Source organism: Lactuca virosa, chromosome 4 (assembly GCF_052849685.1).
Source record: "Lactuca virosa cultivar CGN04683 chromosome 4, Lactuca_virosa_CGN04683_v6, whole genome shotgun sequence".
Classification (NCBI taxonomy): domain Eukaryota; kingdom Viridiplantae; phylum Streptophyta; class Magnoliopsida; order Asterales; family Asteraceae; genus Lactuca; species Lactuca virosa.
Genome location: NC_136429.1, coordinates 290,919,295 through 290,942,709, shown reverse-complemented (window position 1 = coordinate 290,942,709; position 23,415 = coordinate 290,919,295).

Sequence of the window (23,415 nt, the reverse complement as noted above, 5' to 3'; positions counted from 1 at the left end):
TTAATTAGTATTGATCAAGAATTAATTTAGAATTAATTAAGTGATCAAAAAGAACTAATTAAATATGGACTCTTATATATATGGAATGGGCCAAGTTCATTTAGGTTGGGCTAAGCTTTCATGGATGGTCCATGGAGCTTTTAACCCATGGATCCTATGTAAATGAAAGGTCATGGGTATTAGGGTTTACATGGATGTAACCCTAATCCTCCATAATATATAAAGGGGTCCTTGGCTCACAAAATTTACAACAAGTGTGTGAAAATAAGAGTGGGCCGATTTTAGTGTGCATACATATTCTCTCAAGTTCTTCCAAGGTGTTTTGGTGATTTGTGATTCCATTTGAGGCTTCCACACTATTGGGGCTAAGCTATTAAAGCTTGAAGACATCAAGCTAGATCAAAAGGTATGTCATCTAACTAGAACTTTGTAGTATAGGTGTTTCATAATATGCTAGTTAGGATGAAACCTTGGAATAGTTAATATTTGCATGTATAATAGAGAAAACATAGATCCAAGGTTTATAGGGTTACATGTACACCATAGGAGTGTTCACTGGTTAGTGAGAGAGTCTTGTGATACTACAGGGAGCCGTAGCATTCACGAGTCAGTGAGAGGGTGTCGTAAGTCTGCGGGGAGCGGTAGCATTCATGAGACAATAAAGGAGCGTATTAAGACTATGGGGAGGGACCGTAGCACTCAGTAGTCGATAAGAGAAAATACTACTCAGCGGAGAGCTGTAGTATTCATTAGTTAGAGTATGATGCAAAGGAGTTCCTAGGTTTGGGTAGCCTTACCACTTGAGTCTTCGAGAACCTGGTTGCCGAACCAGGGGTGAGACTGGGGTCTCCGTGTCGGTCGGAATCATTTTATCCCTGGGATGAGGAAGGATTATCGTAATAGGAAGGAATTGAGAGATGGTGTGTGCGTAAATTCGCAAATCTTGGGTCATGAGTTGACTCCCAGATTGGAAATGAGTGGTTCCAATTCTGTTATTAAATCAGACTAGTGAGATTGAGTCTGGATGCATTCGTGTATTCAGTAGGTGAGTTGAGGTTTCGGATTCACGGATGGGTTTCATTATGAGGGGTATTGTTTGTCATTTGATGCCTTAGACTGTGTGGGACAGTTTGTTTGTATGGAAAGGACCGCGAGACGCATGGAACTAATGAGTAGTAGACGATAGAGGTCGAGGGTGAGATGATTTCAGTTGGGATTGTAGTCTTCGCTTGGGGTTAAGCGAACCTCGTGAATTGTGCGTCACAATGGGCAGAGATAGTTGTTGTGAAAAGGAAGTCAGTGAGACATTTGGGGCATGCAATGGGTAACCTTTGGAGGTTCAACTGTGGGGTCGGGAGTTGACCTGCCGCTCAGTGTTGAAAGGGATAATTGAGAGGGAGCTGGGGCGTATGATTCTTAGATGTCAGAGGATACTTCTGAGCAAGCATGATCATTTTCTTGTGTCTGAGGACAGGGTGTCGAGAGTTCTTTGTTTAGATGGGTTTCGATTGCAGTACAGTGGGTGGGTCTCTGGTGTAATGTGACCCTTTCATTCCTTGGAGTATGATATGGATCATTTAGTATGTCTGGTATGAGTGATCGGTAGCCAATTTTTAGGCTTTGACTTGTTTCTATCAGTCGCAACAAGAGAATCAGAGGGGCAGTGAGTTATCAGGGTCTGTTATTCGAGGAGCGAATAACATGGTGATATCTTGAGAGGGCGGTCTGGCAGTGAGACAGGCCACTAGAGTTTCCAGATTCTAGAAAGTCAGAAGGGGTATTCGTAGCGGCTGAAGGGTATGTTCTCTTTCGGGTTTGGGAGTTCCCATTTGGTTTCAGGTGTCCATGCAGGAAATTAGTTGTGTGGTATGAGATCCTTTCGGAGGTGTCGTGAGTCCAACTCGCCGAGTAGGGCCGAGTTGCCAACGTGGAATTAATGAGTGGACTCGACGAGTCAGAGAGCCGACTCGCCGAGTAGGTGCTGGGCAGAGAAACCCTAATTTCCCAGGGGATGGGGCCTATATAAGGAAACTTATAGCCTCATTTGCGGCTCACCTTCACTGAGAGTAAACCCTAACGTCCTTTTAAGCTAGAGAGTGTGAAAGGAGCTAATTTTGGGGTCTTTTGGTAGACTTCTTTTGAAGAGGGAGGAAGGATTCATCAAGGAACAAGATGGGGGCCAGTGGATCGGTGTTATTTCGTGTAAGAGCGTCTGGAGAAGGTAAAAAGTTCCCACCTTTCTCCTTGTGGTGATTAGATCTCATGTTTTGATGAATGGGGTTTTCTATCACCTTTGTGTTGAGATATGAGTGCATGGAGTCCCTTTCTAGGCCTAGACTTCAGATATGGACCTTGTGAGGTCCAGAGGGTCCAAAGGCTCAAGCTTTATTCAGTCACTTAAAGAGTTATTGTGTTTTGATTCCTTGTTGGAGCATGTATTGGCATTATGAGCCTTATATGCCATGTTTGAACGTAAAGCTTGCAGCTTTACCTGACAATCGACCCTTAGGATGGTAGATCTAGTGTTTGGAGTGATAGATCTGCCTTAAATCGTTTGAATGAGGAATCTGATCGAAGGGAATCGCCGATTCCATGGCCTGACTCGACGAGTCGGTGAGGGTTTGTCCCGATGGGTTTGATTGTACGATAACTCGGCGAGTTGAGGGTCAACTCGACGAGTTGAGCTGGACTTCCTTGAGACTTCTGTGGAAAAGAGGGGACTCGACGAGTCGCAAGAGTGCACTCGACGAGTCGGGTCAAACATGGATTGTTGACTTGAGTTGACTTCTGTTGACTTTAGCGTTTGGTCATACATGAGTAATGGAGACCATGGAGAGGTAAAATGGTCATTTACCCAATCCAAGAGTTAGAAAGAGAAAGAGAGGGCAACCTTTTGGTATTGAGTATGAATAGATTATTGATTAGAGATATTTATCTTATGTGATAGGCGGAGGCTAGTTCGAGATTTCCGTGCGCGAGATTGTTACTTGTTAGCTTTCGAGGTGAGTCTTCTCACTATTCTTACCTTGATTGGTAACCTATGTGTGACCAGAGGGTCTTATGTGCACATATTGTGTATTGAGATATCCTGCTATTTGTTTTGTGGTTTATGCTATGTGTTATTCTGAGTATACAGAGTTAGGACCAGAGGGTCCCAGAGTTAGGACCGGAGGATCCACCAAAGTTGTGGGACTGGAGGGTCCCACTGAGACACATTGATCAAGAGGGTCTTACAGAGTTATAGCCTCAAGTGGCTAATGAGTTGTATTTTGTATTTTGGGGAACTCACTAAACTTCGTGCTTACCGTGTTATGTGTTATGTGTTTCAGGTTTTTCTCAGGATCGCGGGAAGGTGCCAGTTTGATTGTACACACAAATGAAAGAGTTTTTTTTGAGGATCATGGATTTTAATCAAACAATTTTGGAGTTATGATTTGTAAATTAAATAAATGAGGTTTTTGTGAAATGTGTTATGAGAATTATGCGATTTTAAATGAAAATTTTGCTTGAAAATTTACGGTGTCACAAGTTCTCAACCAAACATTACAAGTATAATTTCATAGATATCTAACCGACACACTAGAACTCATGATATAGTTAAATGACTAGATGAAATCCATAAATATAGACCAGGGATCATATTTAAAACCCTAATAGGAGAAGTTCGTCAGTCTACATGTTCATGAAAGGTAACAACCAATCACAATTCATCATGCAATTGCCTCTAAATTCTTCAACTTTTGACTTTGAAGACCATCTTTACACCAAAGAGATATGTATCTCGCCATGAGAGCTTTCAGCCACCAAAGAGAGATTTCTCTTACAAAGAATATTTTTTTGCCACCAAAGGGAACACCCGAACGCTTTTATCATAAAGATCTATCATAATGCTCCATCATAATGCTCTACCATAATGATTCATCATAAAGCTCTGTCATAATGCTTCATCACAATTCTTTATCCTAATTTCAAAATACTTATGTCATATTTAATAGTAAATGGTTCTGAAATACCACAATCGAATAAGAAGTGAAATACCCAATTATCATATTTGGTTAAATATTTCTCAACCTTGAATATAAAATAACTAGTACTTTGTTAATATAATCTATCAAAAAAATACTAACGGATAAATATGCATATTTTCATAATCATATAAGAACTATCAAAATGGCTATTTTCACGGATGATGTTTTTTCCATGTTTCAATGATGTTTTTCACATCTTCTGTTCTTCTACCGACATGGATATGTATATGAAGGTATACATATGTTATTTCTATCTTCTTTTGATCTAACCGAAATATACACGTGAATATATTTGATACAAAATGGAGTAAATGACAATGATATGTATGACGAATCCCAAAGGGATAGTTTTTATTATTTCCAAGATGATTGATAAATCTTATATATCCCTATATATATGGTGGAGCTAAATTTTGCATGTATTTCCAAATTTTAGAATATTAAAATTAACCTTTACTTTCCCTAATTGACCTCTTTAATAAACATTAAAAAGATACATGTAGGAGATTACATAGTCTGCATTTAAAATAGAATAATCAAAATACGTAAATGAGTCCATATTACAATAAATTGATAACTAAGGTTCTAAATGGAGAAATTTGGCAACAACATATTGGCAAACCTCCATTGATTTTTTGAAAATATCTAACCCATGCTGAGTGATTTCCTTCCATATAAGGTAGGCCTCTAAACTCTTGATGAATCAAAAGTTATGATAATTTTACGTTGGACAACTTTTCACCTTGTTTGTCAATGTCCTTTTTATCCATGATTGTTTCGAATGGGTCCTCAATATGCCTTGTACCATTCCCATTTCACTTAATAGGTACTCGTACTTGAATTATTAAGCTAAGCAGATGCCTCTACGGTTAGTATTTGTATATATTGGAGATGTTGAACGTCTTAAAATGAACATTGACTTTGTTAGTGTCTCAATTATACATAATGCTATATATATGACCTTAATGTCCTACACACCATTCCCCTTATTTAAGTGGTACTTATATGCGATTTCTAGGGGTAAACAACTTCCTCTTATAGGTAGTATATTTTTAGGTGTGTCAAATCCAACAAATAACAGGGGTATTATACACTCCAAATATAGTGCTTCGATGCACTAAAAAGTAGTACAAGGCAAGCAGGGTAGATCCTCAGAGACACATGACAAAGGTGTATACCTCTTTGCACAAGGTATTCTAGTCACAAAAAGGGGGAACTATATGAATAATATGAAACAAAGTAAATAACAATCTACTTTGAAAACATGCAAAAAATCAAATAGATTTGTAAACAAGTTGTTGAGATGGTTCCAGTTCTAGTTATCATTGTTTTCATGTAACTTGACTATAACTTGATGTAATTCATGATTGTTATTCTAGGTTGGTATTAAAAGATATTAACACGCTCTAATACCCATCGCTTGCCAAATTATCTAACTGTTAGAACAAAGATCTAGTAGGATCGATAGATTCTAAGCAGAAAAACAATTAAAGACGTAATTTATGTCTTTTTGTATAACAGTTCAAGGGATATGTAATACGCTTCGCCATTGGCTTGCTTCTTTTTCTTGGCAATATACCTTCACCACTAACCGAGCCTTATTTCGTATAACGTTCCCCTCTTTGTCGAATATGGATACAAAAATCCAAAGAGGATCGATAGATTCTAAGCAGAAAAACAATTAAAGACGTAATGATGAACAAAGGAATGGTTTAACTGATGTCGAATGATTAAACTTTAACACCTCAAAAGAGCTCGATTAAGAACTTCGATTGTAGAGGTGTTTAGGGTTACAAAGCAATAATAACTATAATCACGTTTTTTTCTAAGGCATACATGCATGCACTATTTATAGCTAAACCCTATAATAATCACGGATGGACAGGCCCAATCCGGATATACAATACTAAGCCCATGACGCAACATATCATACCCAACAATCTCCCCCTTTGCGTCAATGGAGCCGAAAGCTCGATTTGGTTGAGCTATAGAAGACTTCTTGACAGTCTTGAACACCTTCGGTATGATGGCCAAAAGAGTATGACGAAACGTGATATACCACCGAAGCATGTCCGTGAAGTTCTTCTTGTCTGCCTCAGAGTTCTGCTTGCACCGATGGATGATACTAATTATGTGCTCTAAGCAGTCTGTTGAGAACAGATGTTTGTCAACAAGAGAGAAAAGAAATCTATTGGCATCGCCTCCTGTGAACATCACCGTGAGATGTGTTGAATCAATTTGGCCCATCTTCATTTTATTCACATCTCCAGGTTTTGCTGTTGGCTTTACAGTGGGTTTCTTATTTATCACTTTAGCTATCTCCTAATCCATTGCAGGTACTTCATGGATATAGGAGGCCAACATCCTCTTCAAATGATCCAGGATCGGCTCATATTCTTTCGGATTGGTGAGCAGTATGTTAAACAACAAGATCCAATCATGAGGATTCAAATTTGGAAGATCTGCCAGGGATATAACCGAAACTGAGTTTGCTGAACCTCGAGTTATTTTGAAATTAACATTGGTAAACTTCCCGGCAGATGAAGGTTTCAGCACCTTGACAGTAATAATCGTCTGTGCACTCCATGTTAGGTACTAAGGCTAACCGAACTTCAGATAAAAATCGATAAGTTCGCTATCAACTTTAGGATGAGGGAAGGGAACTTGAACAGTCGAATCAAAGCAATGAAATGTAAATGCCTTTCGTGTTATAGGCATATCGAACTGTGAGTCCCTTGAATTTTCACAATAAAAAGAAGCGACAGGTTCCAGCCAGTACACGCTTGGAAACTCTATTGCCTCTTTGTGAGTGTTTCTCTTGTCCAGAGAGGAAACAAGGCCTTTTTACAGTTTATAGCATCTTGCTCTTCCTTGTTCTTTCGCTCCCTTTCTTCAGCATCCTTCGCAACCCGAAGGGTTTCATCCAATTCTTTATCCCTTTTCTTTCGTTTCAGGGCTTCGGCTATAGTTTCATCTTCATCACTATCATAAGCCAATCCCTTTTTCTTATCTTGATTACCAGAACCCGAAGCTTCATTACCCTTCGGTTCGGTTTTGAATGTGACCTTTCGTTGAGTAGCATGAGCACCTTCTCCCCCTTGTTTTGGAGGTACGAATCTCTCCGAAACACCCTTCATTTCATGTAAGAGAGCAAGGGCAGGAAGAAGCTTGGAAGTCAAATGATTCCTGATGGTCAGAGTAAGTATTGGATCATGAGCACAAAGAAGATTGGTAAGCATATTCTTTACAACACCAGCACAGCTCCGAAAAACAGCTCGCTCTGTCTTTAACAACGAAATCTCCTTTTCAGCTTGAGATAATTGCACTTTTTGAACTTCAATAGTAGAGGCTTGGCGTGCAAGATCTTCCTTTAATGCACTCTCCTTTGCTAAATCAGCTTGGAGTGTTTGAAGATGAAAAGTCACTGAGATAAGTAGAGAAGTGTTCTCAGCTTGAATGGAAGAACGAACAGACTCAAATTTAGCTTGCTCCTCTTTTAGTGACTTTGATAAAGAATCAATGGAAGCGTTCACTTTGGCTGCATTTGTATCAGCATGTCCTTTGAGTGATTCAAGAAAAATCTGAGAACTGTGAACAAGTTCTGCAACTTCAGTAGTAACCTTCTTGCAAGAAGAAGTGGAATCCTCAATGGCCTTCGTCGATTTGTCAATGGCCCCAGTATATTGCTCAAAAGCGGTGTCCATAAAAGCCTTGAGTACAACATCGTTGTATGACTTGTTAGAGGCAAGCAATTTATCAAGCTTTTCATCAATACTCTGCAACTGTTGTCATGAGACAGGAGCCTCTTCATCTTCGTCTGTTGGAAGCCGATAAGGACTATAATAAGTCGAGTCAAACTCAACATTATCACCACCAAGAGTATCACCAGAATCGGTTGAAGGTGAGGGTGAAAGAGGGTTGGAAGTAACAGGAGGTTCGGTTTCAGTATTCGCCCCCGTATCCGATACGTTGACGTTTACTGGAGGTTCGGTTATTGTGGTGGTAGTTACTTGGGAAATGATAGGAGGTGGTAAAGGAGTGGTAGAAATTGGTGGTGGTGGTGGTACAAAAGTTGTTGTTTGAGATGTGGGAAGTGGTGGAATTGGAGCAACCGAAACTGGAACAGTGTTTTTCGGTGGAGATGGAGGAGGTGTTGGAACCGTGTCATTAAGAGGTTCGGTTGGAGTTGGAGAACGAGGAGGTGTGGTACCTCTCGGTGATTCATGATGCTGAATTTCCTCTTCCTTATCCTCCTCATCATTATCGGAACGTGAAGGAGAAGGACTCTTTGATTTCCGTGCCATCTTTTTAACCTTCTTTGGAGCCGAAGAATCACCCTTTTCAGCGTTTCACTTTTTAGACTTGGAAGGTTTAGACGAAGGACCTTCGGTTGTCACTTTCTTGGTAGTTGCCCTTTTGCCTCGGTTGGCTGGCTTCTCTACAGCATCCAAAGCAGCTTGCTGTTTAGGAGTCAGTACTCTCGGTTCTTCGGGAGGAAGCTTTCGGTATTCAGCCATCACCTTACTTTCGGCTGACACACACCTATACATCGTCTCAGGTATGGAACCAATGTGGGAGAATTTTGTGGCATCAGAGAAAATGATCTTCTTCGTATGAAAGGTAGCCACAGACGAGACCAGGGCATCCTTCATTACTGGAATCTGCAAAGAATCAATAGCCCTTCGCGTGATGATGGTCCAGAAGCGACCACAAGAAATTTTATAGTGTCTCGTTGAAGTGTTGAGACTTTGCACCACTTGTGACCAAATAATCGACCCATAGTCAAGATTAATCCCATTGTAGAGACCATAGAGAATGGTCAGAAAACCCTTACTGGTACCATCTGACCCAGCAACCCTCTCCGCCAAACTTTTGTTGAGAAGAGTAAGCAAGCCATTCCATTGCGGCGGCAAACATGATTTCTTAACCTTCGTCACTGTGGGAAGAACATCAGTGTAGCCCATCTCATAGAGAATTGTAAATAGTTGGGTTGTGGTTATGAAATCCGGAGAGATAACAGAGGCATCGACGGCAAGCTATAACAGGAAACATAATCGTCCTTTCGAAATTGATGCCTTGCGCGAGAAGATTTGAAAGTAGATCCTCTCCTTGTTCTTGTCATAGGTTGCAGTAGAATAGACTTCAGATAGAAGAGACATTGGGACAGATTCCACTTGTGTGAGTGCGATAACCAGTGGAGAGTATTTAAGGCATTCAACCACTTGGAGCATGTACGAATCATACAGAAACGGGTTCAGTTGAATGATCATGTTATGATTGGGTTTGATCACGAGCAATGAGGACGAAGCAGTTTGATCTTGAACAGATGAGGAATCCGCCATTGTTAAGATAAGGAAGAAGATGAACAGTTGCAGATCGCCTGGTGTATTGAGAGAATTTGAAGAAGGTAAGAAGGTACAATATGTGTGAGAAACCCTTTATATGCCGTTGCCAGGAGAGAGAAAGAATCTTCGTGATGATGATACGATCACTGAAACGTCGCCTGAAAAAGCGCGATGTGACAGCTTGGTTTCCCCAGATAGACACAGCAAGCGTGGGTTTAGGAACCGTTCAAATTCACGCGCCCAAAATCTTATCCACATATCGTCTTTTCAAATTCACCTTCGCTCCAAATGTGATAATAACCACTTTCGCGCCGAAAAGAAACTTCAAACGAGCTATAAGAAACAGCAACCAGAATTTTGGAAAATCACAAAGTATTCTCGTGCAAGAATGTGCCAAAAATTAAGAAATAAAGCGAAATGTGTATAGGATGTGAGTGATGTCTGTTAGAAGACATAAAACAGATGATTCCGGGGAAGAATCTCTTCCTTCAAAGTCAAGAGAGACTTGAAGTGCTTGCGTGATTTCCCGAAACAATACGATCGAGTGCTTGTAAAGAAACACCGAAAGGCTTCTTTTAAATAATAGGCTAAGGGTGGCTTATCTTTAACCGAACGTCGATTTTTAACATAAGACCGAACGTTGGATGAAGTACTTGTGAGACCGATGTGGTCTGTTGAACAAGTAGGTTGGATATAATTTACTGTGACTATAGATGTTATATAAATCTCAAAAACAAAACTAAACTAGATCTTTTTGGGAAGAAATGCCTTGGTGTTAGACAATTTCATAAAAGACTACTCAAAAATAAAATGAGTGTGTGTTAGGTAACAAGTAAGATCTTGAATATAAAGATTCACCGTCAATTCATTGTTGGTGTTGGATTGTGGGTTTCACTCAGCACGTGGTTTACGTATCTAAGATCATAAACACATATTTTATGCAACCATAAACCTTAGTGGTAAAAGCTGAGAGTCTCAAGGGTTACAGTGATGAACCGAAAGTTGATGGAGAATATAAGGAAGGTGGTTAAGGAACCGAAAGTACCTCTGATATATAAACGTGACAAAGCAGAAAACTCTTAACTCATTTGAGAAGAGTAACGTATCTCTTGACTCGAGTGGATTTTAACAGCCTGATTGAGAAGAAACGATAGGTATAGATCGAATCATTAAGTCCTAGCTCTTAGTCTTAGAGGCTTCGGTCGACATGCAGCAGCATGCTTCTAGGGACACTTAACTAGTTCATATGAAAAGAATCATACCTGCCTTAGCTCCAAATTATGTTGCATTGAAATACTTTAGATCTAATTAAAAATAACAAGCAAACAAACAAACCACACAAACAAAACAAACTAAACAAAACAAAAAAAAACTTTTTAGAAAAGTATTTTTGGAGTTTTGAAATTTTCTGAAAAATAATAAATACAGAAAAATAAAAGAAAAAATATTTTTGGATTTTTGAAGTTTTCTGAAAAATAATAAAAACAGAAAAATAAACCAAAAGAAATTAGCACAAAATATTCTTAAAAAAAATTAATAAAAAAAAATGAAAGAGAAATTAGAGTAATAAATAGACTTAAAAAAATAAACAAAATTTACAGCCGAAACCAAACCTTAAAAGAGTGTAAGGTCGTGAAAAGGATCTTTACCAATGATCAAGCAACAAACAATCACAATAGAAGTAGAAGAAGAAAAGAAATCAAGCTTGCACACGTTTATATCATAAAAACGTCAGGTACAACTCGATGGAATAAACTGTAAACACTATGGCATCAACAACCACACAAAGACCTACACCTCCACTATATATACTTGACTGGGCCGCAAACTGGGTTTACGGCCGTAAACGTGTTGACGGCCGTAAACTCACTTCCTGACCGTAAACACCTAAACAACCCAGAAAATGCATTAAAGACTCATCATGAACTAAATACAATGAAAGCCTAGACCAAACCATTAACTGGACCCTTCAATCTCCCCCTTGGTTTGGTGCTAGCTTGGACTCAGTTTTTGTCGACCACCAGCACATCAGATTTTCCCATAGCTCCGTTCCACATCTCTTTCTCGATAATCTCAGCTACCATCGAAGTGTACTCCTTTGCAATGGACTCAAAAATGTCTTCAGCCACCTTGATCTGATGAATAGAGAGCTGATGTATATCCCACTTACCAAATTGAAGCAAATCCCTCTTGTCATACAAGCGGATACAATCGTCTTTAAGCTTGATGACACCAACAGTTGTAGATTCATCAAACACCCAGTATTGCATGGATGCGCGAGATCCATCTGGATAATTTTGAAGAACGGGAATCTGCTTTACTTGAGCAGTAGCGGGCCACATCACTGACCGAAGTGGCTGACTTGTTTTGGGATCAATGACGCTAGGGTAAATGTTAATAAAAGACTCTGCAGTCTTCATTGAAGGGAAGCCCTTAGCTACTTGATCTTCCAAAAATGATTTGAACTGAGTCGCCCTGGGATTGTTTGATGGATTTTAGAAAGGAGCTTTAGACAGCTCCGTAAGATCAATCCTAGTAAAAGAGTGAAAATCGTGAGCATATTTGTACATTTCAGTATTGCCGCTCTTTCTTCTCACCATCCACATATTCATAGTGTCATGGAATCCCCACAAAATGATTCCTGACCTATCACCATAAACGTCTCTGAAACGATGTTCTCCCAGATCCGTAAAGGTAATCTTTGATTGATCCCAGGGAGCATTATGATCTGCGCTCCTTTTGAATAGAAATTGACCCTTTTCAGCTGAGTTGGCCAATTTAGCGCGTTTTAATGCCATTACACTTGGAGCCTGAGCCGGTTCCTTTTCAAAACGGTTAACAACGGTGGTCATTCTTGTAGGTTGTGGAACTATGGGAGTATCTTGATCAGGAAGATAGATCTTTGGCTCATCAACAGATGACTTGAATTGGTCGCCAAAATCTTCTTCCAGCTTCTTCTTAAGATCGTAGTAGCTGGCAGTTAACAAGCCGAAATGCGTCTGAAGATCAGTAATTTGCTTCGACTTCAGAGCTTTATCTTCAATAAGTTCGGCAACTTGAATATTAAGCTTTGCATTTTCTGTCTGAAGGCCTGCAACCTTGATATCCAGCTCAATATTTTTCTGATCTAAATCAATATTTTTCTGATTCAGAGCATCGATCTCCTTCTGAAGTCCAAGTATTGAAGGATTCTTTTCTCCTGAGCTGCCACCCCCAATAGAAATTCCTTTGCCACGTGAGGGAGGCGTTGTGAATTGTTCTTCGGCCAAATGCCTTGCTAGCCTCAAAGAAGCAGCATCATGCTCTGGCCTGGGAGGAGAGAAATCTGTGGGGAAGGAAGAGCCACCAGCTTCATAGAAGGTACTAGGACCTTCACTGACAGGTTCAGATGAAACGATAACAGGAGTTGTTGTTGGTGGAGTTGTAAAGCTTGGAAATACAACCGAATCAGGAATTCCCTGTCTAGGGTCAAGTCTTCGTCTTTTTGATGGAGGTTGAGAGGCTTGTGTAGTTGTGCGATCACTTTCCAATGGCTCAGATGTAGGTAGAACAATATCAAAGGGAGGAGTCCTTGACACTTTCACCATAGGAGTTGCTATTTCCGCCGTTGGATTGGTAGGAGGAGGCGTGGCTTCGAGAATGTCTTCATTTTCCCTTATCTCCGTTGCTGGATGAGCAACTTCATTGATATTGTCAAGCAGCGTGTTGAGGTTTACACCGGTCATGAAGTCTTCATTACTACCGAAGTTGAGAGGGATTTCATCGTTATCGAAACCGGTGAGATCAAGGTCTTCATACATCTCAGATTCTGTTCCACCCGTTGAAGACTCCTCATTATAATTACTTTGAATGTGAACAGATGTTAGCTCATGTTCTTCAGCTATTTGTGCATGAGTAGCAGGAGTTTCTTCTTCTTCAGCACGATCTGACACAGTAATGACATCATCTTCCGAAATGACTCTCTCGGAAGAAGTAGGCTCAGATGACATCTTGTCAGACGTTCCATGAGATTCGGAAGATTCATTTATCTCAGCAAATTTTCCGAACTTCACAAGAGGATGTAATCCTTGGAAGACGACTTTGCCCTTTCGATTCTGCTTAATGAGACCAATCGTGTGTGGGCCTAATGACTTTATATCCAGTGTGTCGCCCTCTTTGACCATCTCAGGAAATTGGGTGTCAATGAACATCTGAATAAACCTAGGGTACAGCAAGAATGCATCTCTGGTCTCCCGACTCATAGCGTTGATGTTTACTTAGAACTCATCCAGTATGAACTTTGAGAAATTGAATTTGATACCAGCAGCCAGTGAAACAATTGCCCCTGTGTTCCTGTGTGAGATTTCATCAGCACCTGATCTTCTGCCCGAGATACAGATCACGAACACATGCGCCAAAAATCTCCAGTAGGGTGGCAGAAGCTTTTTCACCGTGGGAGGGTAGATGCCTTCATACCCCATCTTCTTGAGAATCTTTTGTACATCACCAATCCCGATTTCAGTAGGAAAATCGGGTTGATCATTGATCAGCAGTGTTTCTCTGATGAACTGCTCAGTGGTCGTAATCTTGCATCCTTTCACAATAGCTTCAATGGTAACTGCTCCTTTGTCTGATGTCATCTTAGCATTCTGCCAGAACTCCCTCACATTTTTCTGATAGATGACTGGATTCACAGTGATGGCAAAGGCCAGGCAGCATTCTCTCAGTCTGTATATAATCGACCTGAAATCTCCATGAGCAGCAGGTGGGTCATCCAGTATAATTGTTAGGTTATGCATGTCAGCAAACTTAAGACTTGCCATTGATCTGCACTAAACCAGGCCAAGTAAGAAAACAAAGTATTTAAACAATTAAAGCTTTAAGTTTTCTTAATTAACCAATTTCATTTTGGCCTTAAGAAAAAATATTTTGATCAATAATTTAGAGTTTACGGTCAAACATGGTCAAAGTTGAGTTTACAGTCCAAAGTGAGTTGACGGTCAACACTGGTCAAAATTGAGTTTACGGTCCAAATTGGGTTTACGGCCGTAAACCCATTGCATTGGTCTCCTGACCGTAAACTGAGTTTACGGTCGTAAACCCAAAGGGAGTTTACGGTCGTAAACTTCTAGACCGTAAGCTCAGGCCGTTTATGGTCGTAAGCTCAACCGTAAACCCTCCCTAAACCGTAAACACCGACGAACACAAAAACCTCGATTAATCCTCCAGTTTCAGTCGAATCGATGAACAACCTCGATTAATCCTCCAGTTGATGTGGACTAACTGATTTTTCAAAATCTCACAAAAAAATTTCGAGGATGAGAGAGAGTGGAGAGAGTTTGCGGCTGGGAAGATGAAAAAGTGAGGTGGAAAAGGGTTTACAGCAGTAAACTCCACCTTTTATACCTCCTTTGAATATTTACCTGTCTCCCACACAGTATAAGTCACAGTCCAAATCCCAATTAAATTTTCAAAAATAAAACTTTTTGAGGATTTTTAAAATTAAAGTAAAATTAAACTAAAAATAAAATAAACTAATTTCTAAAATTTAAGAATTAAGAATTTAAAAAATAAATTTTTGACAATTATAAACATAAAATAAAAATAAAATAAAAATAAAATTAAAGTAAAATAAAAATAAATACTGACACAATTTATCTCAAAAGTCACTGAAAATAATCTTGTGATACTGGGATCAAAGTTGTTAGACAGCCTTAATCCACTTGTCTGGTCGATCGTCGGTATTGTAGTCCACTTAAACATGAAAAATTGTGACAGAATTAGGACATACTATTAGTTACAAGACAAAGTGATCCTAAGTTCCTAGATAATATTTCTTAAGGACCATTCAGCTGACGACGACCAGGGATATTGTTGTCCACCTAAATTGAGCAGCGAGATCTATAGACAATCTGTAAGTGTTCAATTTTAATTGTACTAGAACATGGTTCCCGCTTCCTGATATGCTCTAGTAATCAAGGACTTCCAGAATACTCCTTACATCGGGTGAGCAGACAATTATTAAGAGAGAAGATAGATTTAGAATGCATATGCTATACACCCAAGTCGGATCTCTTCCAATCACGCAGAGGGTGAAACATATGACTAACTGAAGTTTTAGAGGGATTGAGAAAAAGAATGATGCATATACTGTGTACCTGGTCGAATTGTGAGTCACGCAAAGGAGACAGTATATGGCTAACAGATAGAAAGAATTGCATAGATAGAGGATGCAGAGAGATTGAGTTGCATATGCTACATTCCAGGTTGGATCTTTCGATCATGCAGAGGAGGCAACATATGACTAACAGACAGATAGAAAGAAAACAATTTTCTACAGACCTAATTTATCGGAATTCACCAGTCACCCCATCAATACCAGAATTAAGGACAGAATCCTCACATCGAGGAAAAGTTAATCCACGGTTCCAGATACAAGTTCTTTTAATGTGACCAGTAGATTCCCATATATATCTCCCTGCTCAATCTATCGAAGCGTCGTATTGTCAGGCTAAACGGATCTAACTAGGTCAAGATTTGTCAAGTCTATGAATTCCTTAAGTTCAACTCTGCCTAGTCGTGTCCATTTAGAATCTTTCGTGCCTACCAACGCATCAAACCCAGAGCATAGACAATTTAATTTTGGGTACGTTACACAGACTCAGATTGCCTGTTATCACTTGATAATATCACTTCCCAGTACTACATCAACAAGCAAAACTTTGAGCGACAATATTTTTGATTTTTCTGAATTTTTAATGTTTTTGGATTTTTTAATGATTTCTGAAAAAAATAAAACAGAAATAAGATGTTTTTGGATTTTTTTAATTTTTTAATTATTTTTTTGTTTGGTTTTTTTTTTTTGTTTATTTCTCACCCTAAATTTGTGCATGGGTGAGAATGAAATCACTAAAATGTGCAAATTTAAACTAACCTAAGCAAAAATTTAATCCTCAAAATGAATCATCTTTAAAAATCCCACCAGCACATCGAATCGAGCTTTGTTAAAAGGCTTGGTGAACAGATCCGCCACATTATTCGCAGTGGGAACCTGTTCTAGCCGGATGAGCGAGCGCTCATAACAATCTCTGATAAAATGAATTTTGATATCAATGTGCTTGGTTTTGGAGTGTTGGACAGTATTTTTAGTAATTTGAATTGCGGCCTCATTATCACAGTAAATTGGGGTTTCTAGATAATTCAAACTGTAGTCCAACAGCTGATGTTGGATCCAGATAACTTGAGAACAGCAAGCAGATGCAGCAACGTATTCTGCTTCTGCTGTTGAGGTAGAGACGGTATGCTGTTTCTTGCACTGCCACGACACCAGCCTATCTCCAAGGAATTGGCACCGTCCTGATGTTGATTTCCTGTCAAGCTCACAGCCTCCATAATTACTGTCAGCAAAAGCATATAAATCAAATTCAGAATTCTTCGGATACCAAAGACCCAATTTTCGGCTGCCTTTGATATACCGAAAAATTCGTTTGACAGCAATAAGATGAGAAAGTTTAGGATTAGCCTGATAGCGAGCGCATTGACAAACTGCAAACATGATGTCGGGACGACTTGCAGTAAGATACATCAGCGATCCGATCATCGATCTGTAGTTTGTCTTATCTACAGATTCACCATCAATATCTGGATTCAGCAGGGGTATTTCAGCCATTGGTATCGATGCAGGTTTGGCGTCTTGAAACCCGAACTTCTCAAGAATATCCTCCACATACTTAGCTTGATGTAGCAGGATTTCCGGTTGAATTTTGTTTGACCTGAAGCCCCAGAAACATGGTCATTTCACCTAGTGAACTCATCTCAAACCGCTTTTTCATCACGCCTTCAAATTGTTTGCAAAGCTGTGGACTGGTAGACTCGAAGATAATGTTGTCAACGTAGATCTGGACTAGAATCTGATCATTACCAACATGCTTGATGAATAAAGTTTGATCAATAGTGCCACGAGAGTATCCATGCTCGAGCAAGTGCTTTGTTAGAGTCGCATACCATGCTCGAGGAGCTTGATGTAACCCATACAACGCCTTGTCCAACTTGTAGACATGATTAGGAAACTTTGAGTTAACGAACCCAGGGGGTTGATTAACATAGATTTCTTCCTTCACCTTGCCATACAAGAAGGCAGTCTTGACATCCATTAGGTAGACCGTGAAGTTCATGTAGGAAGCATATGTGATAAAGATACGAATAGCCTCCAATCGAGCAACTGGTTAAACCTCAGTATAATCAAGACCCTCAACTTTTCGAAACCCGCGAACCACCAACCTTGCTTTATTGCGCACTATTATAACAGAATCGTCCTGCTTGTTACGATAGACCTAACGCGTGTCAAGAGACCTTTTGCCCTTTGGTAACTTAACCAATTTCCAAACCCTGAGCTTTTCAAACTGATTTAGCTCTTCATGCATCGCATCTACCCAGCTGGGCTCATTCAAAGCCATGTCAATGTTCTTGGGCTCTATTTGAGATATAAAGCAAGAATAGAGACATGCATTGACATCTCCACTCTGACTTCTGGTTTTAACTCCGTCACCCAGCTGGCCAATGACGTTATCGATCGAATGATCGCGTTGAATTCTTGAAGGTATGTCTTGGCTGATATCATTGAGTGAAACAGGAAGAGTGTGGATGTTGAAACCTCCATCATTTGCTGATTGATCCACATTAGATGAATCTGCTACAAACTCATTAGCAATTTCTTTAGGAAAGAGTAGTTCCATAAAAGTTGGAGTGACAGCGGAAGCATCTCTAGACATGAACTCTCTTTCAACTGGGGTAAGAGGTGTAGCATCAGCATCAGGAGTTCCATTTTGAAGTTTAGACTCTGGACTATTAAGTCGATCAGATGACTCCCCCTCAGGTGGAGCAGAGGACTCCTGCTCAGATGGAGCAGAGGACTCCCCTTCAACCGTTGGAGGTCTGTAAACAACTTCTTCATCTTCGTCTTCAGAAACAATCTTCGAACAAGAAGAGGATCCATTTGTGCCATCTGAAGACACATTTAAGGATTTGAAAAGCGATGTGTAATCAAATAACCAGTCAGGACCCAGTCGAGCGTCTGTTTCATTCTCCTCCAACCAGCGCACGTCATAGGATTCGACAATATTCTTAGTCTTCTTGTTGTAAACCCTATAAGCGGTGCGCACAGCATATCCTATAAAATAACAATCATCTGCTTTGGCGTTGAATTTAGGGTTGGATTCCAAGTGAAGAAGGGTGCAAGGGCAGCCAAATACACGGAAATGGTTGACTGAAGGCTTGTGACCATAGAGAATCTCGTACGGTGTCTTCATCTAAGCTTTGTTGATTAGAACACGATTCTGCATGTAGCAAGTAGTGTTAATCACCTCGGCCCAAAAGAAAACAGGTAATTTAGAATCACAAAGCATTGTCCTTGCAGCGTCTTTTAAAGTTCTATTTCTCCTTTCAGCAACACCATTTTGTTGAGGCATGTGAGCAGAGTTGTATTGACGCACGATCCCCTTTTCTGCGCAAAAATGGTCAACAACCGCATTCTTGAACTCAGTTCCATTGCCAGTACGAAGCGCCTTCACCTGGTTGTTGGTTTGATTCTCAATCATCACAATGAACTTCTTTATCAGATTAGCAACCCCAGCTTTGTTGGATAAGAAGAAGACCCACGTAAAACGAGAGAAATCATCGATCACAACAAGACAGTACGAACTTCTGTTCATGCTCAGGACGTTGACCGGACCAAATAAGTCCATATGCAATAATTGGAGCACCTGACTGATTGAGTTGACTTGCTTTGGCAGGTGTGGTTTTCTATGATGTTTTCCTTGGGCACAGGACACACACTTCTCAAATGTAATAAAGTCTCTGACAGGTAAGCCTCGGAGCATTTCATTCTTAGCAAGGCGATTCATTTTTTTCTTGTTAGCATGACCGAGTCGTCGGTGCCACCGCATTGCGTTTTGTTCGGAGACTTTTGAAAATAGGAAAGTGACTTGTTCAGGTATGTTACTGTTCATGTCAATAATATAAGCATTCCCATCCCGCTTAGATTTCACAAGAATCCACTCTTCCGGGATGACAATGCCTGGCTTGAGAATCATGCATTCTTTATCGGTAAAATGGGTTGAATAGCCTTTGTCGCAAATTTGGGAAACACTCAAGAAGCTATGCTTTAACTCGGGAGAAAAGTTGACATTTTCAAAGCTTAGCACTCCATTTGTAACGGTTCCTCTCTGAGTGATCTTGCCACCATCTCCGCCCGCGAAGGAAACATACCCACCATTAAAAGATTGAATGTCGCTCAATTGGGAGATGTCTCCTGTCATATGCCGGGAGCAGCCGCTGTCGACGTACCAAGGACGGACGACATTCCTCCGCAACTATCCCTGCAAAATGAGCGGGATCATTTAGATTTGGGAACCCAGGTCATCACTGTCTTGGGTTTCCTTTTCGCTTTCTCTGATTTGTCCTTTAATGTTTTCAAATTAGGATCCTCATTTCTAATCACTTCAGATGATGGTGATGATGGATTGGAAATTGATTTGGGCATCCAATGATATTTAGGTTTTATAACATTCTCAGGTGGTTTTGAAATAGGTCTCTTATTAGTTTGTACTGAGTCTCTGGATGTTCTACCAGAAGTGGTTGAAGATCCAGAATAGCTTTTTGACGAAACCGATCTTGGCGGAGCCTTGTTCGGTTTTGGCAAACTATTTGGAGCTTTGTTATTAAAAATCTTTTTATTCTTTTGAAAAACAGCCCTTTTTCTACTTCGATCATCTTTCCAATCATCATTTCGAGAACGGGTTCTTGAGGATTTTCTAATTAAAGACCTTCCTCGAGATTCGTTCTCTCCTCTTGGTGACATATAGTTCATAAATATCCAATTTTGACAATTCCTAGCTATATGATCACCAACACCACAATTAAAACAAATATGTTTATTATTTGAACTTGTACTGCATTTCTTAGATTTATTTTCTTGACAGACACTCTTACTCTTCTCAGAAGAACATGCATGAGAAATAGGTTGTGAGATAAGTGAGGGTGCATCAGATGGTGTGACTTGTGGAATTGATGGGTTTTCATGAGAATCACAAGCATCAGAATTACTAAACAATTCATCAAACATATCAAAGAAATTAAGTTCAATAGTAGCAGATGTGGAAACATCACACGAAACATTCTCAGTCTTAACATCAGAAGCAAAAACTTTTTCATTTGAAATAAAAATATCAGAATCAGAAACAGAATCAGAAACAGATTCTCCAGCTTCATGCTTTGTCTGATCTAAGGGTTGATCTGCAGGGGAAGTAGAAATGTTAGTACTTTCAACATTAATAAATCCGCCTGAAACGAAACCAGACGGCTTGCCATAAACCATATACGGTTCGTTGGCAATCTCATCCTTGGATAGGGGTTGATACTGATATGTATGATTATAAGGAGGAGGTACATTATCATATCCTAAACCCTTTTGTTGGTTTCGTTTTGAACTGCATGTCGTGATCAATCATGTTGGCAACTACCTCACTTGATCCATCAAATTTTCTAAAATCAAAATTTGCAGTTTCAAATTGCCTTTTTAATGTATCAAGCTCGGTAATTAACTCATCATTTTGTCTCTTAACATAATCATAAAGCTCACATTTTTCACTGTATTCTGTCTGAATTCTTTTAAAATCTTTTATTTTTGTTTCTAACTGGGCCTTAAGGGGTTTTTGTCCTTTCCTAAGCTGATAGCCCTCATATCTAAGGTCCTCTACATCTCTACGTAATAATTAAATTTCATCATGAAGAATTTTAACATATTCATTACATGCCTGAGAACAAGACGGTAGATTTACCTCACTTTTCCTGGGCTCGGAAGTAGAAGACACCATTAGAGCAAACTGCAGCTCCATCATTTCTGCATCAGGATCAGCTGCATCATTCTTCAGGGGAGCATCATAAATCTGAGCTAGGTGAGCATTTTCTGGCCCTCAAAATATTCAAAGCCTGAATCTGGTCCTCCCAGTCAAAGGACTGAGCGACCATAGCAGTCTCACTATTAACCGCAGCACCTGCACGGTTGTTTCCCACTGCAACCATCGTCCTGTTGTTGTTCATCCTACGATCTGGTTTTGGACACTCACGAGCGAAGTGACTCGGCTCATGGCAGTTGAAACATCGCAGCATGCCCTTGTTGAATCCCACCTTCTTATTAGCATTCATGCCCCAGTTGTTCTTCCCTGTCTTCTTAGCAAACTGCTTGGCCCTAAAAACAGCCATAACAATCTGCCATGTAATGTCCATCTCTTCCACGTCTTTTGGATGAATCTGATCCAGGTCAGCAAATGACAGCTGAGGTGGAAGCTCTCCAGCTACAAAAGCATTGTAGCAGTTAACAAGCCCAGTGGCTAGAGCCAGATTTTCATTAGTGTCTTTCGTGTTTGAGGAAGAGGCTACAACTGACACATTTGGAGGGGGAACAGCTTGTGGAGTGACAAATAGCTGGTTTTGAGAATGAGAAATGGATGATGCAGTAGCAAAAGTCTGAATCTGAGGTTGTTGAGCAGCAAACACTTGACCCGAGGAAGTCATGATTGATGAGAGAGCATTGTTGGACGAGATTCCAAGATTTGCAGTAGAGTACGAGTTCACATGGTTAATTTCTCTCTGTTTGTCATCAATATCACAAGCTTTCATGATCGCCATGATTTCAGCAAGAGTGAGGCGATTTAGATCCTTGGTCTTCTTAATCATAGCAACATTCATGTCCCATGACCTACGAAGAGCATTCAAAAGCTTCTTGTTAATTTCTGACTTGGTCAAGAAAATCCCAGATATGCTCATGTCAGTGGTGAGAATTGTGAACCACTGCAGCTAAGCCTCAAGAGTCTCTCCTGGAATATAGTTGAACATATTGAACTTTTGTCGCAACATGTCCTGGCGACTCTCCTTCATATCTTCATTGCCCTCATATACCTCAATTAGGGCTTCCCACAAATCTTTAGCTGAAGTGTACTCTCAGAAACCTTGAGCAATATCAGGAGATAATGCCATGGTTAGAGTGGCTAAAGCCCTTTCTTGTTCTTCCACTTTCTCAAACTCCTCATCTGTGTAGTTTTCAACAGCCTTGTCAATCACTTGTCCTCCAACTGTCATAGTGATTCTAACGGGGCCTCTAAGAATGCTTCTCCAGACTTTAAAATCCTTCATTTTAATGTATTTTTCAATCCTGTATTTCCACTCAGGAAAGCCATCTGCAGACATTAATCTTGGAATGCGCGTAGTTGTGCCCATGACAGTATCAAGTTCGTGAAAATGAGTTTGACTTTGAGATTCCATTTGAAATTAAAGCAAATTAAAGTCACAAAATAGTTTACGGTTGATGATGATGAGATTACGACCGTAAACTGTGTTTACGGTTAATGAGTTTACGACCGTAAACTTGGTTTACGGTTGAAGTGTTTACGACCGTAAACTGGGTTTACGGTTGAGGTGTTTACGACCGTAAAGTATGTTTACGGTTTGGATGATTACGGTTTGTACGTTTACGGTTTAAGTGTTTACGGTTATTGAAGCTTAGTTTACGGTTAATGAAGATTCACAGTTTACGGTTCTTCAAGTTCTTGAGTTTACAACCGTAAACAGGGTTTACGGTCAACAGTAAGCTCCCAGAAGTTCTTCAAAAACGTGTTTTTCGCAGTAGTTTCAGTCCCTTTAACCATGAAAACACTAAAACCAAACTCGAACAATGAAGAATGTCAATCTAAACAGCTGAAAACTCGATTGAATGAAGCTTTGACACCGGCTTTTGCTCTGATACCAATTGTAAGGTCCTGAAAAGGATCTTTACCAATGATCAAGCAACAAACAATCACAATAGAAGTAGAAGAAGAAAAGAAATCAAGCTTGCACATGTTTATATCATAAAAACAACAGGTATAACTCGATGGAATAATCTGTAAACACTATGGCATCAACAACCAGACAAAGACCTACACCTCCACTATATATACTTGACTGGGCCGCAAACTGGGTTTACGGCCGTAAACGTGTTTACGGCCGTAAACTCACTTCCTGACCGT